This window comes from Arvicanthis niloticus, chromosome 11 (genome assembly GCF_011762505.2).
Source record: "Arvicanthis niloticus isolate mArvNil1 chromosome 11, mArvNil1.pat.X, whole genome shotgun sequence".
Classification (NCBI taxonomy): domain Eukaryota; kingdom Metazoa; phylum Chordata; class Mammalia; order Rodentia; family Muridae; genus Arvicanthis; species Arvicanthis niloticus.
In genome coordinates, this window is record NC_047668.1 from 74,786,830 (window position 1) to 74,813,577 (window position 26,748).

Genomic DNA, 26,748 nt, shown 5'->3' on the forward strand with positions numbered 1-26,748 from the left:
TGTAGGGAAATATGCACAGACACACATACAGTCACATTCTGGCCTGGCCTGACAATCTGTTACAATCAACTCTGCAAGTACTCATCCATGCTTTCAAACACACATATACCTATACATGTTCATATGGACAGATATATACATTTGGATAGACGGATGGATGGATGGATGGATGGATGGATGGATGGATGGATGGATAGATGGATGCATGGGTGGGTAGATGAATGAATGGATGGATGGATGGATGGATGCATGGACGGATGGATGGATAGATGGATGAATGGATTGATGGATGGATGGACTTGGCAGAGCTCCCCAAGCCAAACCACCCAAACAACTTTATTTATTCTTCTGGCCTTTCTATACCTTCTTTAGACAAAAAGTTCTTTAGAAAATCTCCTTAGAGATAAAACATTACATAAAATAAGAGTTATGAAAGATGTTGATATTATGTTCAAAGTAGTGTTTCATTCTAATATGCTTATTATGTGTTTAAAGCAACAGTTTTTAAAGGGTCTTGCCTTTAGTAGCTACATTAAGAATTAATATAAATATCACGTTAATATTAATATAATATTAATATTAATTAAGAATGTAGCACCACAGGGCTATATTCTTGAACTTAAATGTTTTTCCTTGAACACAGATTTGTTCCAAGTCTATTTCTCTTTTTATTGTGATTATGAAAGCTCACTATATTTTTTATTATGCAGCTTTACATACTATGTGAGGAGTGAGCACACTATAGTCTTGATTCTATTTTATTATATCTTTCTAGCAAAGCAACTAAGACCATCTCTTAAAACTTTCTTCCTAAAATTATTAGAATCAAATCACGAATTCTATAGAATCATTAATTCACCAAAATACATTAATTCATGAAAGTTTATCTTTATAGTGAGCTATGGAAAATCTGATAAATATGGTGGGCTAATGCCAAGGAATTATTGTATTAATTTAGTAATTACTGGAAAGGCATATCAGCTGCAAGAGGCAATTCTGAGATGAAGAATCTTTGGGCCTTGTCATTGACCTCACCCATCACAGACCCCAAAATGGTGGGCAAGCTCCATGAAGAATACTTGTTAGCCTTAGTCTATTGTAGATGGCTCCTGGAAGTATGGCTTATGATATTATTGAAAAAGCTGATTATGTTTAAAATATAAGTTCATGATTATGCTATGAATCATCTCTTTGAAGAAGTCAACACACCTAAAATTTGGCTATGTTTTGCTTGGATGTTTCTAATAAAAACACCCCAATAAATCAGACAAAGTTATATGTAAGTTAATATAAGTTATAAGAATATAATAAGCTATAATTTTAGTCTATGATTCAATACATTTTAAGACTTTCAGAAATAACCCACTATCCAGTGAGAGCAGCATACAGTACAGATAGTTAAAACGAACCATGTATGTTAATGTGAAAATAAGCTAAGGAACAACATAGGTATTGAAGAAAACTAAATTACTGAAAAAGAAGTTAAAATTTTTCTCTAAAAATAAACTAATTTTATAGAATAAGAATCATACTGAACACTGATTGAGTGAACTCTAAGTATAGAGCAATGTGTCAAAACTATTCTTATTAATAGGTAATTTATATTGTAGGATAATCTGTAAAATATTATCAACTTGCCCTTTAAAATGCCAACATAGTTAATAATGAGAATTTTTTAAACTCTCAAATATATGACTTATAGGTATGAAACAGTTACATTTTAACTTTCAAATACCAGACTAATGACAGACAAACCATAAATATCTGAATTATATATTCTTCATCCTAGTTTTTTCAAAAAAGCATACATATTTGATACTAATAATTTGATTCTTTTCTCACATTTATGGTAACAACAACCTTAAATAAATATACTGGGAGAAAAAAAGGAGAATTACATTAGTCAGGCATTTTAGAGCAGCTCATTTTCTGGAACACGATAACCAGTTCTGTCTGGGCCAGAAGACAGAAATATCTTTAGTTTTGACTGCAGTTTTATCATGGCTGGAGGTCAGACATTCTAGAAGTGTTCTGGATTTCTTCTTACCTTTCTTTTTCCTTTTACATAGCAACCTAATGTTCACAGCTGTCTGGAAGCTAGATGTTATAGATACTTCATTAGCCTTTGAAGTTGTGTAGAAACTCCAGGCCTGCCACCAGAAAAGAAATGCACATGAATTCATTGTAGAGATCTATAGTTAGACTAGCTGTCCTGACTATCTAACCCAGTCATTACAATACACACACACCTACACACACACACACACACACACAGAGAGAGAGAGAGAGAGAGAGAGAGAGAGAGAGAGAGAGATGCAAATATACAACAACATATTTCAGCCCAATATTGTCTTGTGAACCCATAGTCAAAGACCCAACTGAAAATCCTCTTTATTTTGGACCTGTCTTGCTGTATAGGACAGCTACTTACTTCTTTGTTTTCAATGTCTTTTCTGTCAAAAAATAAATAAATAAAACCAACAACAAAACCAAAAAAAAAAAAAAAAATTATACACATCCTGATTCCACTGTCTCTGAAATCCATTCAAGTTTGCAAGAAAAGAGATGTAGAAGTGTATCCTGGTTTGATTTTGTTTTGGTTTGGGTTTTTTGTGGCTAGGGGGCTTTAGTGACAATCAAATGCCCAGAATTCTAGACTTTGAATTTTTCTCACCTGTGATAATAAATTCCCCATCACACTCAATAATTTGATCCAACTTTCCCCTAGTTCACCATAAAGAGTTTTTAGTGTTCCAAATATATTACTTATCTTATAAATGATGTGAGCAAACTTGCCAGAATGCTAAAAGTATGAGTATGAAGCGAAGCATAGTAAATGTACCCATTAAAAAACTGTTACAGCAATATGGTATTAGTTACAACATCTTAATCCTTGTTACTATCATCAATTTTTTCCACAGCTGCTCATCTAGAAGCTCTTGTTTTCTGAGAACTAATGCTGTGGACTAATAAGTGCTTGCATGCCACCAACAGTGTTCTATATAAATATGGTTACTTTATATTTTGCTATTAATGTTGAAGAAAAGCCAGGTTATTTTCCCTTGTATTTTTTCTCCCTGCCAGCTCTGCATATAAGTAGGGTCTCTGTAAACCCTGGGTAGATTTGTGCTTATTTATGGAATAAGGCTGAGATTCCTTGGTACTTAAAGGTGGAATGGGACTGAGGTTCTTTCCTTGGTACTATTATAATGGGCCACCTAAAAAACTACATGCGAGTACATTCATACTATTCTAAAAATGATATGTCTTCAAAAAGAGAAGTAATAGATGGATTGTATATTAAACACGTATTATACATAATTTTTTGAGGAGAATATTTCTGAAAGACTTGAAAGAAGACACTGACCAATTTAACAAGAGATGTTATAATAGTTTCAATGTAGAATACATAGAAGAAACACTTAGAAGACCTAGATCCTCTACCTTGGAAACTTTACCTATAATCAGATAACTTCTGTACAATTGACAAAAGTAGCAGAAACCAGTTGAAACTGTAGTACAATAGAACTTTTCACAAACAAGATGCTGCTAAGACACCAAAAAATATTATGTCTATATAGTTAAAGAATAATTATTTCTATGGTTGAAACAGTACATTATTGACAATTGTGGGGCACAGCTGTGCACAATAAGTAATTGTTTCTGAGATGGAAAGTGAATGCTTCAACAAGTATTTGCATTTAAATAAAAGAAAGATATAGTCAACACTATCTATTTATTATGCTTTCTGAGCAGCACTTATTTTATTTTTCTTGTTTAAGGTTTACTTTTCCACCTTGATGAAGAGATAAACAGAAAAATAAACTCAATGATGTGGTACATGCTCATCTTTTGGAACTGTGGGGATGGGAACCAGGAAAGTATAGCTATAGGGAGACCATTGAACAGTAATACATTAATACATGACTAGGAAACATTTGAAAATGTTTGGGATGATCAGAGAAGACAGATGATAATAACGATCAATATACCTCATCATTTATGTCATATTTTTCTTTCCTATTAAAACTTTTAATTGGCATTTATGGTCTTCATATATATGAGTATATTTCATACATGCAAATTATGCTTTCATTAGCAAATATGATAAATATACAAAAGTTTTACAATTTTCAAAAAATTTATCCAATATTGATATGTAGAAAATTAGAAATAATAATAAATTAGTGAAAATTAGTCTTCAAGTCACAAAGAGATGAATCAGCACAGACAAGAGTTTTGCTCTCCTAGGATTTACTGTAGAAACAATAACAAGGAATATAGAACCCAGGGTAGAAAAACTCTATGCTTCAGTATATTTATAAAACACTGGAGAATACCTTATGGGGTTACTGAATTCTGTTAATATGGAGGCTATTTAAGTCTTTACATTGTAGATAGCTTATAAATATGCAAAATTATTCTTGTCTGCAGACAGGCAAATTCTATGCTATCCAAAAATGATTCACTTGCCTTCCCTCTATGGAATATCCTGCTTTATTTGCATACTTGTATGATCTCCCTGTTCTCTAAATGTGCCTGCTTACCAAAATCCTTTTGTATCCATTCAAACCACCTACCTGGTTCCTGAAGTCATTTTTCAGAAGAATATTCTTTTAAAATGTTTTCTTTTTTAAAAAATGTATTTTTCTCTGTGAAAGTGATGCTTTTACCATTATTAATACTGTTTTAATCCAATGTAATAAATATAGTAAAACCATACACAGCAAAGACATAGAGAAGAGAGAGACTCTTACAACCTAGTAGAAGGTAGACAAAACAGACATGGCTGAGGCTGAGACCAGAATGAGTAAGCATTGAGTAGCTTCAATGAAAACATTAGAATAAGTGCTATAAATATGTCTTCTTTTTCTCCAAATCTCTATCTGTTTTAGACACAGTGATATGCTAATGTAAAATCCTTAGTACATCAAAGAAAATATAATAATTGAATAATTATTATATTGAAATAATTGAAAATAAAACTATATTTATACAAGAGAAAACCATTTGACAACCAATAGAATACATAAAATTTCAGCAAACCAATAGTACCACAATAAAAAGAGTGGCTTTGTAGCTTACTGTAGAGTTGTGTACAATGTAGAGTCAGAACAATGTGCCAGAAAGCAAATTTCACTGCCCCTTCTTATCATCTAGACTTCATTCCAAAGCTTCTTGTAAGATCAAAATTGACAGATGCTCAAGCATGTTACAGAAAGTAACATAGCAGTCTATGCATGAATCTACACACATCTTCCTGAATAATTCAAATTATCTTTAACCTAATTTAGAACAACTAATACAATGTAAGTATTGTGTGACTAAGTATTAAGGTCTGTGTTATTTGGGAAGTTAGAATAAGAAAATTTTGTATGTATTCAATGCAAAGTACTCTAAACTCTTGGATGTGTACTTGTTAATATTTGGAGAAGAAAACATGGGCACAGAAGTCTCATTGTACCAGATTTACAAATGGTTCTTGAAAGAATCAGTATTTCAGAACATTGCTTCCACAACTGAGATTGAGGCAAGATTTACCAGCATTACCACTTCTGTTATAATAGTATATAAAAATTCTTACAATAAGTAATACTTAAAAAATCATGAAAAAAACTAAGGCAAGAATTTTAAGTAATATCAGATTTATATATAAACAAAACTGATAGAAAATTACTTAAAAACATTTCTTAATTATGTGACTTTATTACTCAAAACCAAGTGTATTTCTAATGTCAACAACAAAATAAAGATAATAATAAATTTCATAAAATCTAAGTTTAGATTGAGTATATAATTTATATTGCTTTTATCTGCAAGGCATTTCTTATAATATTTAAAATTAAAAGATATGAATCAAATACACTTAATAAAGTACAGATAATTATTCTCCTATGAATTTTGGATATAATTAAATTTCCCCACAAGAAGAATTATTGTAGTTTTTTTATGTATTATGCTTCTAAATTTGGCTCAAAAAAATAAAATGGTAGCAAATACAGGAGAGAACTCATAATAAGTAGAGATATGTGACGACAGTACCCTTTGGAAGGTAGGGAGAACTCACAAGTAAGGTGCAGAAGTAGGAACAGATAAAATGACCAAAGACAAACCAACCAATGGCTAAATGGTTAGTATTCACTTGAAGCAGAAACTAACAACAACAACAACAAAAAACCAATGAACAAGAAAAGGATTAGTTATTCAACTTAAAATATCTCTTCAAGAGTGAAAACAAAAGCTATCAAATGTTAAGTTGTTTTAAAATTGCAAGCATCAATTCCAAACTATAAGTTTGAAGAGTAGAGATTTTCTTTCCTTTTTCTTTGTTAATTTGCATAGAAATACTATAGGCTTCAGTAAGGTATTTGTAAACAGTTCTGGTTGGTTCATTCTTTCTCTCTAATCATCCCTCTTGCTATTTCCACAGCCTACATTCTCAATTGCACCATTTCATGCCTTCTACTTTTTCCCCTCCCCTTCCTTAAAGTTTCTTTTCTCTACTACCTTTAATTATTCCCTCTGTAGTTGCCTAGGCTCTACTTACTTCTCTTAGGTAGAAATATACATAAGAATTAAAAGCCAGAAAAAAATAATTTACTCACTGATATGCATATATTAGCCCAAAAGCTTGAAATAGCCAAGATTCAACTAACTGACCACATGAAGCTCATGAAGAAGGAAGACCAAGTGTGGATGCCTCGGTCCTACTTGGAAGGAATGACAGAATGCTCAAGGGAGCAAATATGGTGACAAAGTGTGGGGCAGAAAGTCAAGGAGGGGCCATCTGGAGACCACTCTACCTTGATATCCGACCCATGTGCAGTCACCAAAGATAGACGCCAATATGGATGTCAGGAAGTGGATGCTGACAGGAGCCTGATGTAGCTGTCTCCTCTGAGGTCTGCCAGAGTTTGACATATCCAGAGGACATTTTAATTTCATACAAGTATTAAGGTTGGTTCTAGGTTGAAGAACTACCAATTTAATAGATGCAAATAGCCAAGGAACAAGTAAGACAATGAACATCAATAGTCAAAGAACAAGAAAGGCAGTAAACACATTCCTGTGATCAGTCTCATGATCACTATTTCTAAGGGTTTATCAGGATGATCAAAATATCTGAACCTAGATGCCTTTTCTAGTCCAAAGTCATTTTTATGCCTTAAGCCTACTTCCTTGTTCTAGCCTCAAATTTAGATTCCTGCCTGTAATTACTTCTTTACTCTAGCCTAGGATTTAGATACCTGTCTGAAATTGAAATTATTTCTTTGTTCTAGCCTAATGTCACATTCCTGCATGCAGCCCACTTCCTTGTCCTTGGCTAATGTCAGATTTTTTTCAGAGAGGACTGAAAGGTCTCCACGTCTTCCCGTTTTTTTTGCATTAACAAGCCTGAGCCTGTGTTAGGTCATTCTGACAAGAATGCCTTTCTTACCCATTGTGGAATATGCGTTATCAAATCTATGCACTTCAATCTTAGATTGGTAAGGCTCTGTGCAGAATCTTACCTGTTCTTGGCAGCCTGTTAAATTACTAACTCTGTCTGGGAGTCTATTTTCAGTTTCAAGTCCTGTACTTTGGCTGCCAACATGCTGATGTTGTTAAAGACAAGCTTTAACATGATGGACAGGAGTAAAAGTATTCCCAGGACAAAAAAAAAAAAAAGGCTTCCATGATCAACCTATATATGCCATTCTTGAAGTTTGACCAAAATGGAAATACTGACCTCAAATGATGGATGATTTTATTAGCATTATCTGCATCATCAAAGCTCAGCAAAGCAGCGTTCTTCAAATTTATAACCTCACTATGTAAAGCTAAAACATCCACATAGGAATTAGAATTATGCCAAATACCCTACAAGTGTCTTTAAACTTTTTTCTAATTATAATTACTATGATTGTAAATTTTAGCAGAAACACAACTTCATTGGTATTTGGCATGACACTCGAGATGACTCCTAACACTTAAACTCTGAACCTATTTCAATAATTTGAGTAGGATAAAGAGCATCAATTTGTTCTTCCAAATGTCTATCTAAATTCTCTTTTATACTCAACCATTAGTAACAGTTTTTGCCAAATGATTAACAAAACTAGCTGTCTTAACTTCTTGTGTTCAACCAATTGCAGAAGCAGTGGTGCTAGCAATTAATGTAATTAAAGTTGATATACCAGCAATGATCCAGCCAACTACCCTATTGCTTGTGCTTAAAGCCAAACTCACTTCTTCCAGTACTTGAAAGATTTTTTTTCAGAAAACCAAGGTTCTGTAATACTCATGGCAGTAGAATAAAATCTGGTTGATAGACCCCCATAACAGACATGCCAAGTTTCAACATAGTAACACAATTAGAAGTATGCAATCAATGCAACCTACAGTAAATACTGTAGATGAGCCAAAAATAATTTTAACTTGGTAATTAAAAGAGCCTTAACATATGTACTAACACATGTTTAAAATCTAGAATATGTCCCAACTTTATCTCTTGTTAATATACCATCATAGAGAACTGCAGCTAATTTTTAAATATGTCTCTGAAAATGTCCAGATTCAGCTGTCCAAATGAAGACTCTTATTTCCAATACTGGATTGATTTCTTGACCAGTGTGATTGAGTCTGAATAACTAGTCACCTTTAAGAAAAATACAAGAATCATTATAACTTCTCTTTTTGATTCTCTTGCCACAATTTCTGAAAACTTAGGAAAGGCAGTTTGTCCCATCTGGGAAAAAGGAAAGCAAAGGTGGATCACAAACATGTGTCCAATACAGCTTCCCAGTCAACACTGTCAGGGCACCTAGTAAGCTCACAGGGCAGCATCATTCTTTGTCTCAGCATCAGCATATCTCACCAGTCACTAAGGCAAAACCCATGCTCCTTCAGTATCCTGCAGAAAAAAAACACAAACATGCCCTCTTTCCCATATTAGATGCCTGATCAGGATCATGAAATAAGACAATAAGTGGATCCTTCCTTTTCACCTAGAGATAAGTATGCCTAATAGAAGAATGCCGTAGACATTCAGCAGAAAGTTTCTTGGCATTGTTTTTTAAATTTTAAAATAATAAGAGTATGATTTAAATAAATTTTTGGTATATGGGGATATACCTCCTCATTTTTTATCTTATAAAGATTTTGTTTTAAAATTCCATGGGCTCCTTCCCCAATACCATGTGTAATCCAGCCTTTTATTTCATTGTGGCAAGATGCAAGAATTAGAAGCAATGTTTTTTAAATTGTATTCATGTTTAACTAATTAAAAAAAAGCCTAAGAATATTTTTAGTGACCATGTAGTACATTCATGCATATACACACTGCATAGTGTTTAACTCAGGTTAGGCACATCAGTTCATAGTTATAATTCCACTATGATGTAAAACTTTTCAAAATACTTTCTAGTAATATTGAATTTTTCATTTTCCAACCATTTTACTGTACATAAATTTGTTGCAAACAAGACATATTAAAAATACTACATAAAAGAAAAACTAAAATTTTGAACAATTTTGGAAAATATTCATATGTGAAAGCCTTTAGTAGGAATCAATACATTCCTTCTAGTCTCCATCTATCCCCTAGAGTTAACCCTGTGGCACAGCTCTTCATAATAGAATTTCACACAACTAGAGGTGATCTCCCAGGAGTGCTGCCACCCCTACGTTCACAGGTGAGACCAACACTTTTACTCCAATAACTGGCCAAAAAGGGACCCACCAGGAGTGCACAGGGCACAGAGACCACAAAGCATTTGAGGACAAGGTCCTTCCAGTCTCCATTACTGCCCTGTAGCTAATCCTGTGACACAGCACTCCACAACCAAATCCCTCCAGTAGTGAACTGATTACCCAGGAGTGCTGACATACCTAAGATCACAAGACCACAGGCCAAAAGGAGGGACAGGCTCCAGTTAGAGACAGTAAGACCAACTAACACAGAGATAACCAAATTAACAGAGTCAAATACAAGAACATAAACAACAGAAATCAATACTACTTGTCACCATCAAAACCCAGCTCTACCGCTACAGCAAGTTCTGGATACTCCAACAACCAGAAAAGCAAGATTCACATTTAAAATCACATCTCATGATAAAGATAGAGGACTTTAAGAAGAACATAAATAACTTCTTTAAAGAAATACAGGAGAACACAGGTAAACAAGTAGAAAGCCCTTAAAGAGGAAACACAAAAAACACTTAAAGAGTTACAGGGAAACACAACCAAACAGGTGAATGAGTTGAACAAAACCATCAAGAATATAAAATTATAAATAAAAACCATAAAGAAATCAGAAAGGAATACAACCCTGGAGATAGAAAACTTGGGAAAATGATCAGGAGCCATAGGTGTAAGCATCACCAACAGAATACAAGAGATAGAAGAGAGAATCTTGGGGGCAGAAGATACCATATAAAATATTGACACAACAGTCGAAGAAAATGCAAAATGCAAAATGCAAAAACATATTTCGAACCCAAAATAACCAGGAAATCTAGGACATAAAGAGAAGACCAAGACTAAGGATACAAGGTATAGAAGAGAGTAAAGATTCCCAGTAAACATCTTCAAAAAAAGTATAGAAGTAAACTTCCTTAACCTAAAGATAGAGATGCCCATAAACATACAAAAAGCCTACAGAACTTCAAATAGATTGGACCACAAAAATTCCTCCTATCACATAATAAACAAAATACCAAATTAACAAAAAAAGAAAAAAATATTAAAAGCAGTAATGGAAAAACACCTAGTAACATATAAAGGCAGACCTGTAAGATTTCCATGAAGCTTTTCATCAGAGACTCTAAGAGCCAGGGGCAGATGTCATACACATCCTAAGTGAAACTTAATGCCAGCCCAGACTACTATACACAGAAAAACCCTGATGGAGAAACCAAGGTATACCATAGCAAAACCAAATTTACAAAATATCTTTCCACAAATCTGGCCATACAAAAGATAATATATGGAAGTCTCCAACATAAGAGAGGAAACTATAACTTAGAAAAGGCAAAAAAGTAATCTTCTTTCAACAAAACCAAAGAAAATAGACAAACAAACAGAATTCTACCTCTAACAACAAAAATAACAAGAAGCAGCAATCATCTTTCCTTATCTCTTAACATCAATGGACTCAATTCACCAATAAAAAGACATAGACTAACTGACTGAATACTTAAACATGACCCAGCACTTTGCTACATACAGGAAACATACCTCAGTGACAAAGACAGACCTACCTCAGAGTAAAAGGCTGAAAATTTTTTTCCAAGCAAATGGTCCCAAGACTCAAGCTGGACTAGCTATTCTAAATATCAAATAAAGTCGACTTTCAACCAAAAGCTATCAAAAAAAAATCAGGAAAGTGAGATTATACACATAAAAAGAAAAATGTACCATAATTCTCAATTCTGAACGTCTATGCTTAAACTGCAAGGACAACAACATTCATAATAGAAATATTATTAAAGCTCAAAGCACACATTGTACCTCACACAATAATAGTGGGAGACTTTAACACTCCACTCTCATCAATGGACAGATCATGGAAACAAAAATTGAATAGAGACACAGTGAAACTAACCGAAATTATGAACCAAATGGATTTGGTTCCAAAATGATCATTTACCTTGATCAACTAGGCTTCATTCAAGGGATGAAGGGACTGTTCAATATATAGAAATCCATCAACGTAATCCACTATATAAACAAACTCAAAGGGAATAAAAAACACATGATCATCTCAGTAGATGCTGAGAAAGCATTTGACAAAATTCAACACCCCTTCATGTAAAAGTCTTGGAAATATCTGGAATTTAAGGCCAATATGAAACATAGTAAAGCAATATAGAGCAAGTCAGTAGCCAACATCAAACTAAATGGATAAAAAATTAAACTAATCCCTCTAAAATCAGAGACTAGACAGGGCTACCCATTCTCTTCTTACCTGTTCAATATAGTATTCAAAATACTAGTCAGAGAAACTAAGCAAAAACAAAACAAAAAGATCAAAGGGATACAAATAAGAAAGAAAGAAGTCAAAAATATCACTATTTGCAGATAGTATGATAGTATACTTAAGGGACCTCAAATCTTCCACCAGAGAACTCCTAAACCTGATAAACAACTTCAGCAAGGTAGCTGGACGTAAAATTAATTCAAACCAACAAATAGTCTTTCTTTACTCAAAGGATAAACAGGCTATGAAAGAAATTAGAGAAATGACACCCATCACAATAGTCACAAATAATATAAAATACCTTGGTGTGAATCTAACCAAGCAAGTGAAAGATCTATATGACAAGAACTTCAAGTCTCTGAAGAAAGAAATTGATGAACTCAGAAGATAGAAGTATCTCCCCTGCTTATATTTGCAGGATCAATATAGTAAAAATGCCATCTTGCTGAAAGCAAACTACAGATTTAATACAATCAAAATTTCAACTCAATTCTTTATACAGTTAGAAAGAGCAATTTACAAGTTCATTTGAAATAACAAAACCCCCAGGACAGCGTAAACTATTCTCAACAGTAAAAGAACTTCTGGGGGAATCCTCATCCCTGACCTTAAGGTTTATTACAGAAAAATAGTGATAAAGTACTGCATAGTATTGGTACAAAGACAACCAGAAAGATCAATGGAATGGAATTAAAGACCCAGAAATGAACCAACATACTCATGGCCACCTGATCTTTTACAAAAGAGTTAAAACTGTCAAGTGAAAAAAGGACATTTTCAAAAATTGTGTTGGAAAAACTGGAGAACAGCATGTACAAGAATGGAAATAGATTCATTCTCCTCTCCTTGTACAAAGATCAAGCCAAAGGGGATCAAGGACATATACATATAACAAGACACATTGAATCTAATAGAAGAGAAAGTGGAAAAGAGCCTCAAATACTTGGATACAGGAGAAAAGTTCCTGAACAGAACACAATTGCTTATGCCCTAAGATCAAGAATTGACAAATGGGACCTCATCAAAGCTCCTATAAAGCAAAGGCTACCGACAGTAGGACAGAACGGCAACCAATAGATTGGGAAAATATCTTTACCAGTCCTACATCTAATAGTGCTAATATCCAATATATAGAAAAAATTCAAGAAATCAGACTCCAGACAGTCAAATAACCCTATTAAAAATGGAGTACAGAGCTAATCAGAGATTTCTCAACTGAGGAAACTCAAATGGCTGAGAAGCACATAAAAAAATGTCCAACATCCCTAGTCATCAGGGAAATGCAAATTAAAACAAACCTGAGATTCCACCTCACATCAGTCAGAATGGATAAGAAAAAACTCAGGTGACTACAAATGCTGACAAGGATTTGGAGAAAGAGGAATAATTTTCCATTGCTGCTGGGATTACAAGCTGGTACAACTACTCATGAAATCAGTCTGGTGATTCCTCAGAATATTGGACACAGTACTACCTGAGGACCCAGCTATACTACTCCTGTGCATATACCCAAAAGATGTTCCAACACATAACAAGGACATATGCTCCAATATGTTCATAGCAGCCTTATTTATAATAGCCAGAAACTGGAAAGAACCCAGATGACCTTCAACAGAGGAATGGATACAGAAAAGGTGGTACTTTATATAGTGGAGTACTACTCAGGTATTAAAAACAGTGGCTCCATGAAATTCTTAGGCAAATGGATGAAAATAGAATATATCATTGTGAGTGGTGTAACCCAGTCACAAAAGAACACACATGATATGCATTCACTGATAAATGCATATTATCCCAAAAGCTAGGAGCACTCAAAATACAATTCACAGACCACATGAATCTCAAGAAGGAAGACTAAAGTGTGGATGCTTCAGTCTCAGGAGGGGAAACAAAACACTCACGGGAGGAAATATGGAGACAAAGTATAGTACAGAGACTGAAGGAAAGGCCATTTAAAGTCTGCCACACCTTGGGATTCATCCCATATAGAGACACCAAAGCCATACAATATTGTGGATGCCAAGAAGTGCTTGCTGACAGGATCCTGATATAGCTGTCTCCTCAAAGGCTCTGCCTGACCCTGACAAATACAGCAAGAAGCCAATCTTTTGTCTGAGCATGGGGACCCCAATGGAGAAGTTAGAGAATGGTTGAAGGAGCTGAAGGGTTTTACAACCCCATAAGAAAAGCAATATCAACTATCTCCCAGAGCTCCTACGTACTAAACCACCAACCAAAGTGTACACATGGAGCAACCCAAGGCTCCAGCCACATATGTAGAACAGGATGGTCTTGTTGGGTGTCAATGGGTGAAGAGGCCTTGGTCCTGTGAGGGCTAGATGCTCCAGTGTAGGAGAATACTGCGGGAAGGCAGTATTGGGTGAGTGTGTGTGGGAGCAACCTCATAGAAGCAGTGGGAGAGGGGATAGAATACCAGGTTTATGTAGGGGAACCTGGGAAAGGGGATAACATTTGAAATATAAATAAATAAAATAAAAAAATTAATACATCACAAATGTTTCTTTAGAAAATATTGCCATGAACAAATAGGAAAATACTCTTCAAACCACCTCTTTCAAAATCTTTATAGATTAGCTCTGGACATAATTATCTTTATGCTAAAATTTGGCCCCTTGAATCATATGTACATGCAGTACCCTCAGATTTGCCTCTTTTTCTTTTCTTTTAACATGAACTCATTCCTTTAACTGTGGACAGTTATTCATTTGTACTTGAATAATCTCAGCCCTGCTCCAAAAGAAGATCCTCCACAGAGTGAAAGCTCAAATGAGCCTCACCTTCAATACTTCAAGTGGGGCTTAACCTGCTTTAATCATATTAAACTGTAAAGCCTTTTAAACCAACATCTGCCTATGACAAAACTTTAAATTTCTCATGTGACTTATGAAGTTCTATTTTAAGCATGCTAATCTGAATATTTGCATCAATTCTCATCTAAAATCCATACAACTAAAACCATACTGGATCAGACCAATGCTGGAGAACTGAATAGCTGTGAACTGCTGGGTGAAGTGTTGTCATGATGACAATGTGACAATGTCAACAACTTCTAAGCAAGGCTTAGTACAAGGTGAAAAAAGACATTAATCTACCATCAACTGAAGATTAAACTGACACAGAGTACTTCAGAGGAAATCCAATGTGGACTACAGTTTTTCTTTTCTTTTTGCATTTTATTTAGCAAGCAAAAGCACCTGGGTTGGTTTTTGTTGTTAGGTTTCTTGTTTGTTTGTTTGTTTGTTTTGTTTATTTGTTTTTTTTTGTTTTTGCAAATTTTCTGTAATTGCTGTCAGTATGCCGATGCTGACTGCACAAATGCCTTAATTAGTTTGCTGTTAGTTTTATTTATTTGTGTGTTTCTACTTCTTCTGCCTCAACTTCTTTACTTCTTTTCCCCCCAGTTCAATTAATTTTACATTGAAACCCTCTAAGAACTCCAACCAGCTTACAAAGAGCCACTTCATCATTGTCTAATTTCAGAACTTTCCAGAGCACTAATAAATGGTTGCTCCATATTTCATCAAGAGCAGAATCTTTGAAAGCCTTTGACTGTCTTCTCATAAGTCATCAAAATCTCTTAGCAATGCTGTCTACATGTGACTATGTGGTTTTCTCAGGCTGCAGTGATACTCTGGCTAGCAATTAGAATTTTAAATCATTTTCCTAACTCTCAGAATATTTGGTCAGATTCTGATACCCCAATCTATACAACTGTTTGGTGAAAATGTCACTATGAGAATGCTGTTTGGACCAGTGGTCAAATGAGTGTGGTGGGTTCAAAGCAAAGACACAGCCTACATGCTGGTATGCAGGTTATTTCTGTGCCATACATGACCCCAGGCTTTGCCTAAACTGACAGAATGAGATATAGTTGTATCTAAAATATGTTTTCACCTACAAATTAAAATAATTCAATAATCAGTTTTCAAATAATGATAGTGTCACTGAGGCTTTTGTTTTAGAACAAATAAGCAGAAAATGTGTGTTTTCTCACAGTATCAACTTGCTGAAATTAGATAATGAGGAAGTTTATGAATTTGTGGAAATCACATTTCCTTACAAAGGCAACATTGCAAGGTTAATGAATAACTGAGAATCAAAAAATGCATATACTCTATGGCATATTTCCATGTTCTCTTTTCATTGATATTAAATATGTGTTATAAAAAGTATTACATTTAAAATATTTTTATTTATTCTTTGACACATACTTGCAATGTACTTTTCCTATAGTCACCCACCATTAAACTCTTCATTCCCCTCTTATTTCCTTTTGTCTCCTTCTTTTCAGTAAGTCCCTCACCTAATTTCACACATTATTAATGACCTCTGAGCTTAATTAGGGTGTTTTAGAAAGGGTGGTTGTGAATTTATTGTCTGTAATATGGGCAACTTATCAGTGCCTCAACTATTAAAGAAAAAGTGAAAAACCAAAAGCCATTCAGCAAGAGATGGGGCCTCATGAGCCCCTCTGACAAAGATTTCTAATCAGCATTTTATGCAGTTCTTAATTAAAAGCTTCAGTACTTTGAGTTTTGACACTTTGATAATTGCTTAGTTTCACCTTGGAAAAGTATAACACTTCTTACATACTGAAACTATATGATGAGCCATCCCACTTGCACAGTTGTGTAACCACAGACAAACACTTAGTATGTCAGCAATTCTTAGTGTCTTCACATGGATCTCCTGAACCCTCAGTAGAATGATCAGTACACACAGCTGCAAATGACTATCACCCAAATTATAAGTAATTTGCCATATTACCCATATTAATGATTCTTACCATTTCTTCATGATTTCAGTTGACTGAATGGATTGAGAAATGTTGCATTACTACAGATTGGCCGACTCAGATTTTATCCTCTAAGATGGTCAGACTATTGAGTGGAAAGCACTAACTCACATGCAATTGACAGCTCTGCTTTGCTCCTGAAGTGCTTGCTAATTATCTAGAGTTTCCTACAAATAGCAATTGCTACCCTTCCACCAGAAAAGAAGTACAGAACATGGTTCTGGAGACACAATAAAAAGGATGGAAAATTATAAAGGATAATGTCAAAAATTCTGGCAACAAGGTATGTTTATTCATACTTGTAACTGTATGGATGGCTAGTAGCTTCATCCAACTCTCTGTCAAGCATAAGAGACTAACTAATCACAGGTCTCTATCCCAAGAGAAGATCATAATTTAAAAATTGAAGTGGATTTTCTTTGAATAAATTTGTATTTTATTCCCAAAGTCCTGTGAAATGTGTTCTGAAATATGTTGAATATCTGATGTTACATAACAAATGACCACTTCATACATACTACAGCATGGGTTTCCACAGCAAAGCACCCAGAAAAGGATTATATTCCCCTTTGCTTCACGACATCTCAAAAACCAAGAACTAAAGCACCGTCCAGTGCTAAGGTCTCTTCTGACACTCTACTAAGGAAAGATCTGGTTCTTGTCTCAATAATTTGATGGGACTTGGTTTTGGGGGATTAAGCATTCTGAAAACTCTGATTTCTCTCATTAACCTAAGAACTGTTCAAAGTTCCATTTCGCATGAGGCTATCCAACATATAGTCATTTAATTGACAACAGTAGTGTAGATAGTCCCTAGCCAAGACAGACATAAAAACTTTACATAATATCATCACAGAAGCAGCATCAAATAACCTTTGTCATAATCTGCCATCCCACCCACATGCAATAGAAGGATACTATGCAAGAACATGAATAGTGAGTGGGAGGTGGTGATAAGTAAAAGTCATCTTAAAATCCGTCAACTGCACAGTTAAACCTCTGAAAAAATATCTTGAAATTTTCAGAGACACTTGTATTTAATATTGTTAATACTGGAAAAGAAAACATTCTGAAATATATGGCATCTAATTTCTGACTCACCAAAAAAGTATCTCTGAAGCAAAGGTAAAACAGAATTTGCCTTGAAGGAAATATATCTATTAATGTGGAATAATTGAGAGAAATTACCTGATGGTCATAGCAAACAACACATTTTGGTATGCTATGAAAAAAATGTCATTTTTTTTGAGAAACTGAAATATAATATTATCATTTTCACTTTTTCTTTCTTGTTACATGTGTATATCTGTGTGTGTGTGTGTGTGTGTGTGTGTGTGTGTGTTTGTATACAATCTACTAAGGACATTGTTACTTGTATGCATATAATTTTTGGGATATCATGAATTCCTAGACTTTTATGTGATAAAAGTCTTTTATGTTATTTGGTATCAGAGATCTACTCCTTGCTTCTTTTATCGGTCTAATACTGAGTAACAATTCCAAATGGCAAAATATTATTTTAGTAATATCTCATAGAGATATCCTTACATCCTCTGAAATCCTTCAGAAGTTTGTTCAGAAGTTTGTTTGATACTTCTCATATAACAGCCTTCTATTTTCCCCTGACTTCAACGGCTGTGATTATTTTAGCTTCTCTGTTTACTGTTTATAAAAAAGTGATTGTGAAATGTAAAGCTACTTGTTTTCTCCCTCCCTATCTCTCTTTATTCTTTCTTTTCCTGTCCCTCTTTGCCTCCCTTCTTCCTTTCTGTCTTTCTTTCTTTCTGTCTTTCTTTCTCTCTTTCTTTCTTTCCTTATTTATTTATGTATTTCTCTTTTTCTCTTTTTCTTTCTTTCTTTATTGTAATAAAAAATACTAAAAATCCCAGTGAGGGGTTTCTACCACACCTTTGGTTATTAAGTTCCCAGATTAAAGACATACCCATAACCTTTATGTTTACAATAAACCTTATCAAGCACAATAAGTAGTTTAGAGGGCAGAGATGAAGGTTGAATCTGTCCCACAAACAAATAAAAAGCATAAAAATAAATGGAAATTTAAGAAGTAAATGCTATTATAAATAACTGCATTCTTTGAACATCGGCTCCACAGAAATGCTAGGAATGCTGAACCTGGCATTGTTACCCTTAAAAGTAGGCTCACATAGTAAATACAAGGGAATTTAATTGAAATTAAATAAAAAGGATATTAATTTCATTTATATAAAGACAAAAGTGATATATACATAAATATATCTATGCAGATATATATGTATATATATATATATATAATGTTATTATTTTCACTTTTTCTTTTTTGTTACATGTGTATATCTGTGCATGTGTGTGTGTGTATGTGTGTGTGTGTGTACTTGTATGCATATAATTTCTGGGATATCATGAATATATATATATATATATATATATATATATATATATATATATATGCATAGATATATTTATGTATGTATCCACAGAAATATTAGTCTCCATAGAAGAGAGAAATAAATGAAAATTGCTTTCAATGTTTTTAAGTACTCATGGATGAATAAATAAATACAGGCATTTGATCTCATTGTGTAGTTAACAATGGCCTGGACACAGGTGTCTGCTCTGAAACCAACACAATATATAAAGAAATCTGGGTCAGTTCAGGTTACACAAAGAACAATATATATCAATATTAATAAAAATAATTATTATTTTAATTATTGTGAATATCAAAATGAATTTGGTTATAAGTTCTGTGGTTATAATGATATTACAAATCCTCTGTGAGAGAGGTCAAAGTAGAGCAGTCCTAAAGAAAAAAAGAGGGAGATAAATTGGATCAATCTATACCTTTGATGATTTGGAGTTGCTGAACCAAGGGAATGTTGTTTTAGGAGAGGGGCGCTGTATTTCTGTTAACAGGAAAGAAAAAAAATGCTTTGGATCTTTTCCAAAGTGATATGGATAGACATGGTAAGATCCTCTGAAGATTTTGGCTGGACTGGTACATGATCCTCCCACAGAAACACCATCATATCTACAATGTAGCACCCCTTGAAACATACTTTTTTTATTTAATTTTATTTTTTTAATTTATTTTTTAAATACATTTCAGATTTTATCCCCTCACCCCATTCCCCCCACCACCCAGGAACCCCTTATCCCATCCCCTCTCCTGCCTCCACAAGGGTGTGCCCCCACCTACCACCAACTCCCTCCTCCCCACCCTCGAATTCCTCCCTTCTCCGTGTTTAGCCTTCATGGGACCAGGGATCTCCTCTACCACCCATGCCCAACAAGGCCATCCTCTCTTAAGTATACAACTGAAATCATGGGTGCCTCCCTTTGTGCTCCCAGCCTGGTGGTTTAGACCCTAGGAAGCTCTGGTTGGCTAGCACTATTCCTCTCCTCTTGGAGCCACCAACCCTTCAGTCCTTTAACTTCTCCATTGGGAACCCTTGATCAGATCAATGAGTAGCTGTGAGTATCCGCCTCTGGATATGTCAGACTCTGGCAAACCTCAGAGGAGACAGCTACATCAGGCTCCTGTCAGCATCTACTTCCTGACATCCATATCAGCGTCTATCTTTGGTGACTGTACATGGGACGAATATCAAGGTAGAGTGGTCTCCAGATGGCCCCTCCTTAACTTTCTGTCCCACACTTTGTCACTTTATTTGCTCCCTTGAGCATTCTGTCAATCCTTCCAAGAAGGACCGAGGCATCCACACTTGGTCTTCCTTCTTCATGAGCTTCATGTGGTCAGTTAGTTGAATCTTGGCTATTTCAAGCTTTTGGGCTAATACCTGCTTATCAGTGAGTAAATACCATGTGTGTTCTTTTATGATTGGGTTAACTCACTCAGAATGATATTTTCTAGTTCCATTCATTTACCTAAGAATTTCTCATATTCATTATTTTTAATAGCTGAGTAGTACTCCATTGTGTAAATGTACCACATTTTTTGTATCCATTCCTTTGTTGAAGGACATCTGGGTTCTTTCTAGCTTCTGGCTATGATAAATAAGGCTGCTGTGAACATAGTGGAGCATATGTCCTTGTTATATGTTGGAGCATCTTCTGGGTATATATACCCAGGAGTGGTATAGCTGGGTCCTCAGGTCGTGCTATGTCCAATTTTCTGAGGAACTGCCAGACTGATTTCCAGAGTGGTTGTACCAGCTTGCATTTCCACCAACAATGGAGGAGTGTTCCTCTTTCTCCACATCCTCTCCAGCATCTACCATCACTTGAATTTTTTATCTTATCCATTCTGACTGGTGTGAGGTGGTATTTCAGGCTTGTATTGATTTGTATTTCTCTGATGACTAAGGATGTTGAGCATTTTTTAAGGTGCTTCTCAGCCATTCGTGTTTCCTCAGTTGAGAATTTTTTGTTTAGCTCTGTACCCCATTTTTAATGGGATTATTTTGTTGTTTGGCATCTAATTTCTTGAGTTCTTTGTATATATTCGATATTAGCCCTCTATCGGATGTAGGATTGGTAATGATCTTTTCCCAATCTGTTGGTTGTTGTTTGGTCTTATTGACAGTGTCTTTTGCCTTACAGAAGCTTTGCAATTTTATGAGGTCCCATTTGTCAATTCTTAGTCTTAGAGCATAAGCCATTGCGTTCTGTTCAGGAACTTTTCCCCTGTGCTTATGTATTCGAGGGTTTTCCCCACCTTCTCTTCTTTTAGTTTCAGTGTATCTGGTTTTATGTGAAGGTCCTTTATCCACTTGGACTTGAGCTTTGTACAAAGGGCTAAGAATGGATTGATTTGCATTCTTCTACATGCTGACCTCCATTTGAGCCAGCACCATTTGTTGAAAATGCTGTCCTTTTTCTGTATCATGACAGGCTGGCTTAACTACCCCCTAGAGGTGATAGGCTTTTGGTGGTATCTGGAGGACCTTACCCTGGACCTGTAAATGAGAAGCTAAGAGTAGACCACATGTCCTTGGATCATGATCTTCCCTCAGCCCTGCAAACTGATGCCAGAGATCTAGGTAGTCAGACCACATCAGCTGCTGACCAAGGGAGGTAGAGCTGGGCAAGTGACACAGGCAAGCTGGCAAAAAGGAGAGGAAAAATGAGATGTTGCTGTGAGTGGCTCTCAGGGCTGCTCAATTGGAGTTTAGAACAGTCTAGATTAAACATAGAGAATAGTAAGTACTAACTCAATAAAAAAGTAGATTCTGACAGCATGAATGGTAGGCTACTGCTCAGCTACTGTGCTGCATAAGGCATATTGTAAATATAAAGTCTGTCTGTTTGTGTGTGCCTGTGAGTGCACATGTGTGTCTTTCACCTAGGAACTTAATAACCAAAGACAGGGTAGAAACCCAGAGGCAGGGATTTTAATAATTATTACCAAGTTTTCTTACTTTGTTGTTTTTATTTCTTTATCTAGTACAAAGTTTAGGAAATTAGAACATTCCCTCTATAGAAACTTTCTGAACTGAGCTGATCCACAGAACCAAAGACCTCAGATTGCTGCATTTCAACAGACAGATTATTGGAGTTCATCAAGGAGACTTAAGATAACACTCCAGTTAATAAAGATATTGTTTAGTGTGTGTGTGTGTGAGTGTGTGTGTGTGTGTGTGTGTGTGTGTGTGTTAAAAAGAAAGAAAGACAGAGACAGAGATTGGAAAGAGAAAAAGAAAGACAAAGAGAAAGACAAAGACAAATAGAAAGAGAAAGAGAGGAGAGAAAGAGAAAGAGAGGAGAGAAAGAGTTTTATTTTAGTTAGGAGAAGTAAATAGTAATGACTACTATCATTATTGAATTTCCCAATGTTTGCAGTTAAGGATTTATAGTGATATGTAGATTTTTAAAATGCTGATTAAGATCAGATTGTGAAGTACTTGAATGACATTAACTATCATATCTATATTATCATTGAAACTCTTTAGCTTTCTATTCTGAGTTATTATTGCATGAGAACTCTCATAACAACTTGTCTTTAGAGTAACACATGTGAGCTTGAATAACAGGTCAGGTATCTCTGAGGTAAAATTGCTCCAAGACTAAACTTTACTACCTGCTATAAAAAGTCACTGTCCATATTTCATACCAATGATTAAGTACTTTTGCTTCTGTAAATGTGAATAAAATTAACTATTCTTTGCACTTAGTGTTTAATAATTTTGATGTGTCATTTTTATTGTCATTTAATTAGTGATAAAAACCCAACTGCTTCTGTAAATGTCATTATATTAGGAACAACAAAGTATAAAATTTGGTTTATACACAAAACTGCCAAAAGTAGAAAATAGTAAAGCAAGAATTTTAGCATTTTTATTGGATATTTTATTTATTTACATTTCAGATGTCATACCCTTTCCCCCTTTCCCCTCCCTAGAAAAGAAATTTGAATCCAACAACACAATGAACCAAGAAACACAATTATTAAGTTGAATTCTTGTCACTTGGTTAAACTTTGATGTCTTAATTTCTTGAATCAGTCACATTGTAATGAATATAAGGCAAATAAGAATAATCTCCAAGTGTTCTTTGTGATTCTAGAATTCTAAGGAGAAAGTAAAGTTTTTGGCTGCTTCTCTGGCCTCTTGAGCTTTATTGTACTGCCTCATATCACTATCTGCTTATAGGTAATTATTATTTTTCTTTAATAATATTTCCATTGTACAATTTCTAACAAAAACTTTTAACTTTGAAAATAATGGAGTCACTCCTGGCCTGGAACACTGGTTCCTTCCTGTCTGGGCCAGAGCACTGAGCAGACCTTGGGTGGCAGCTCTGCCCCCAACATCCAAGAAACCAGAGGAAGCAGGGATCCCAGGCGCTCGAATTCAGGCAGTATCTTAGGTAAGCAGACAGCAGGGCCCGCCCTAAACAGGGAGTAACTGGGAACCAAAAGGACCCAGGAAGTCACTCCCGGCCTGGAACACTGGTTCCTTCCTGTCTGGGCCAGAGCACTGAGCAGACCTTGGGTGGCAGCTCTGCCCCCAACATCCAAGAACCCAGAGGAAGCAGGGATCCCAGGTGCTCGAACTCAGGCAGTATCTTAGGTAAGCAGACAGCAGGGCCCGCCCTAAACAGGGAGTAACTGGGAACCAAAAGGACCCAGGAAGTCACTCCCGGCCTTCAACACTGGTTCCTTCCTGTCTGGGCCAGAGCACTGAGCAGATCTTGGGTGGCAGCTCTGCCCCCAACATCCAAGAACCCAGAGGAAACAGGGATCCCAAGCACTGGAACTCAGGCAGTATCCTAGGTAAGCAGACAGCAGGGCCTGCCCTAAACAGGGAGTAACTGGGAACCAAAAGGACCCAGGAAGTTACTCCTGGCCCGGAACACTGGTTCCTTCCGGTCTGGGCCAGAGCACTGAGCAGATCTTGGGTGGCAGCTCTGTCCCCAACCTCCAAGAAACCAGAGGAAACAGGGATCCCAGGCGCTCTAATTTGGACAGTGTCTTAGAAACTAGTTATCAGATCTGAGGCCTAGATCAGACCTCTGCCAGACAACGTATCCTGAGATATTCTAGAGGAGACACTGCACCCAGAACAGCAGACACCTAGCTGGACTACTACCTTGGAGGCACCATATCCTGAGGCATCCTAGAGGTACCACTATAATCAGTGCAGCTGGAAAAGATCACAGAGACATCTGGACCCCTAGGAGATCAGACACAAGCTAGATAACTAGAAAGACAGGCTTCAGTCAGAGACAGCAAGTACAGGCAGCACTAGAGTTAACCAGATGGCAAAAGGCAAGAGCAAGAATGTAAGCAACAGAAACCAAAGTTACATGGCATCATCAGAACCCAGCTCCCCCATCAGAGCAAGCCCTGAACACCCCATCACACCAGAAAAGCAGGAATCAGAATTAAAATCACTTCTCATGATGATGATAGAGGGCTTTAAGAAAGACATAAATAACACTCTCAAAGAACTTAAGGAGAGCACTGGTTGACAGATAGAAACCCTTAAAGAGGAAACACAAAAATCCCTTAAGGAATTGCAAGAAAATGCAACCAAACGGGAAAAGGAATTAAACAGAACCATGCAGGATCTAAAAATGGAAGTAGAAACAATAAAGAAATCACAAAGGGACAATACCCTGGAGATAGAAAACCTAAAAAAACGATCAGGAGTCATAGACACAAGTATCACCAACAGAATACAAGAGATGGAAGAGAGAATCTCATGTGCAGAAGATACCATGGAAAACATTGACACAACTGTCAAAGAAAATGCAAAATACAAAAAGCTACTAACCCAAAATATACAAGAAATCCAAGACACAATGAGAAGGCCAAACCTAAGGATAATAGGTATAGATGAGGGGGAAGACTCCCAACTAAAAGGACCAGTAAATATCCTCAACAAAATTATAGAGGAAAACTTCCCTAACCTAAAGAAAGAGATGTCCATAAATATACAAGAAGCTTACAGAACTCCAAATAGTTTAGACCAGAAAAGAAATACTTCCCGCCATATAATAGTCAAAACATCAAATGTACAAAACAAAGAAAAAATACTAAAAGCAGTAAGGGAAAAAGGCAAAGTAACATATAAAGGCAGACCTATAAGAATTACACCAGACTTCTCACCAGAGACCATAAAAGCCAGAAGATCCTGGACCGATATCATACAGACCCTAAGAGAACACAAATGCCAGCCCAGACTACTATACCCAGCAAAACTGTCAATCATTATTGATGGAGAAACCAAAATATTCCATGACAAATCCAAATTTACACAGTATCTCAACACAAATCCAGCACTTCAAAGAATAATTGGTGGAAAACCCCAACACAAGGAGGGAAACTACAACCTAGAAAAAGCAAGAAAGTAATCTTCCAAAAACCCCAAAAGAAGAGAGTAACACAAACATATCTCCACGGATGTTAGCCCAAAAGCTTGGATTATCGAAGACTCAACCCACAGACCACATGAAGCTCATGAAGAAGGAAGACCAAGAGGGGATGCCTCAGTTCTGCTTAGAACGAGAAATAAAAATGCTCAAGGGAGCAAATAGGGAAACAAAACATGAAACAGAAACAGAAGGAGGGGCCATCAGGAGACCTTTCCACCTGGGTATTCCCCCCATGTACAGCCACCTAATCTAAACACTGTTGTGGATGGCTGGAAGTGCATAATGTGAGGAACACGATATAGCTGTCTCCTTAGAGGTCAGCCAAAGACTAAAACACTCAGAGGACAATGTTCACAATTAACCACTGATATGATCAGGGGTTTCCCAATGGAGAACTTAGTGAGAGGACTGAAGGAGCAGAAAGGGTTATTGACCCCAGGTGGAAAGCAACAATACCAAACAACCAGAGCCCCCCAGGGTCTAAACCACCAGCCTGGGAACACATAGGGAGGGACCCAAGACTCCAGAGGTATATGTAGGGGAGGATGGCCCTGTCAGACATAGGTGGGAGAGGAGTTTCTTGGTCCCATAAAAAAAATGAATGAAAAATGAATGAATGAACACACAGTGGGGGGGGATGTGAGGGCAGGGAGGGGATAGTGAGGGGGGTAGGTGTGGTCACTGCCTCATAGAAGCATGAGGAGGGGGATGGGATAGGTTTCTGGGTGGTGGGAGGAAGTAGGCTAAGGGGATAAAATCTGAAACGTAAATACTACAACCAATTTTAAGAAGTGGGGGGAAAAAAAAAGTCTTCAGAACCAACATCTTTAAAAAAAAATGTCAGCCCCCTGGGGGTGGGAATTTTTTTTTTCTTGATACTAAAACTTGTTCTGAGAATTGTATATTGCAGAATACACAGCCTTGTTGTATCTACTCATCAAGCATACTGAGCAGACTTTCCCAAACCTCCGATGTCCTGGAATTCCATCTGGATTCAGTGAAGACACAGCATCAGAGGCTTATCAACTTACTCTCCACCTCAACCCCTCTTCTAAAATCTCAACGCCCTTAATCAGCTTGAAGAAGTTAAAAAAGAGTCAGCGCCCCTATTCCCTGAGCTTGGGGACTAATGTGG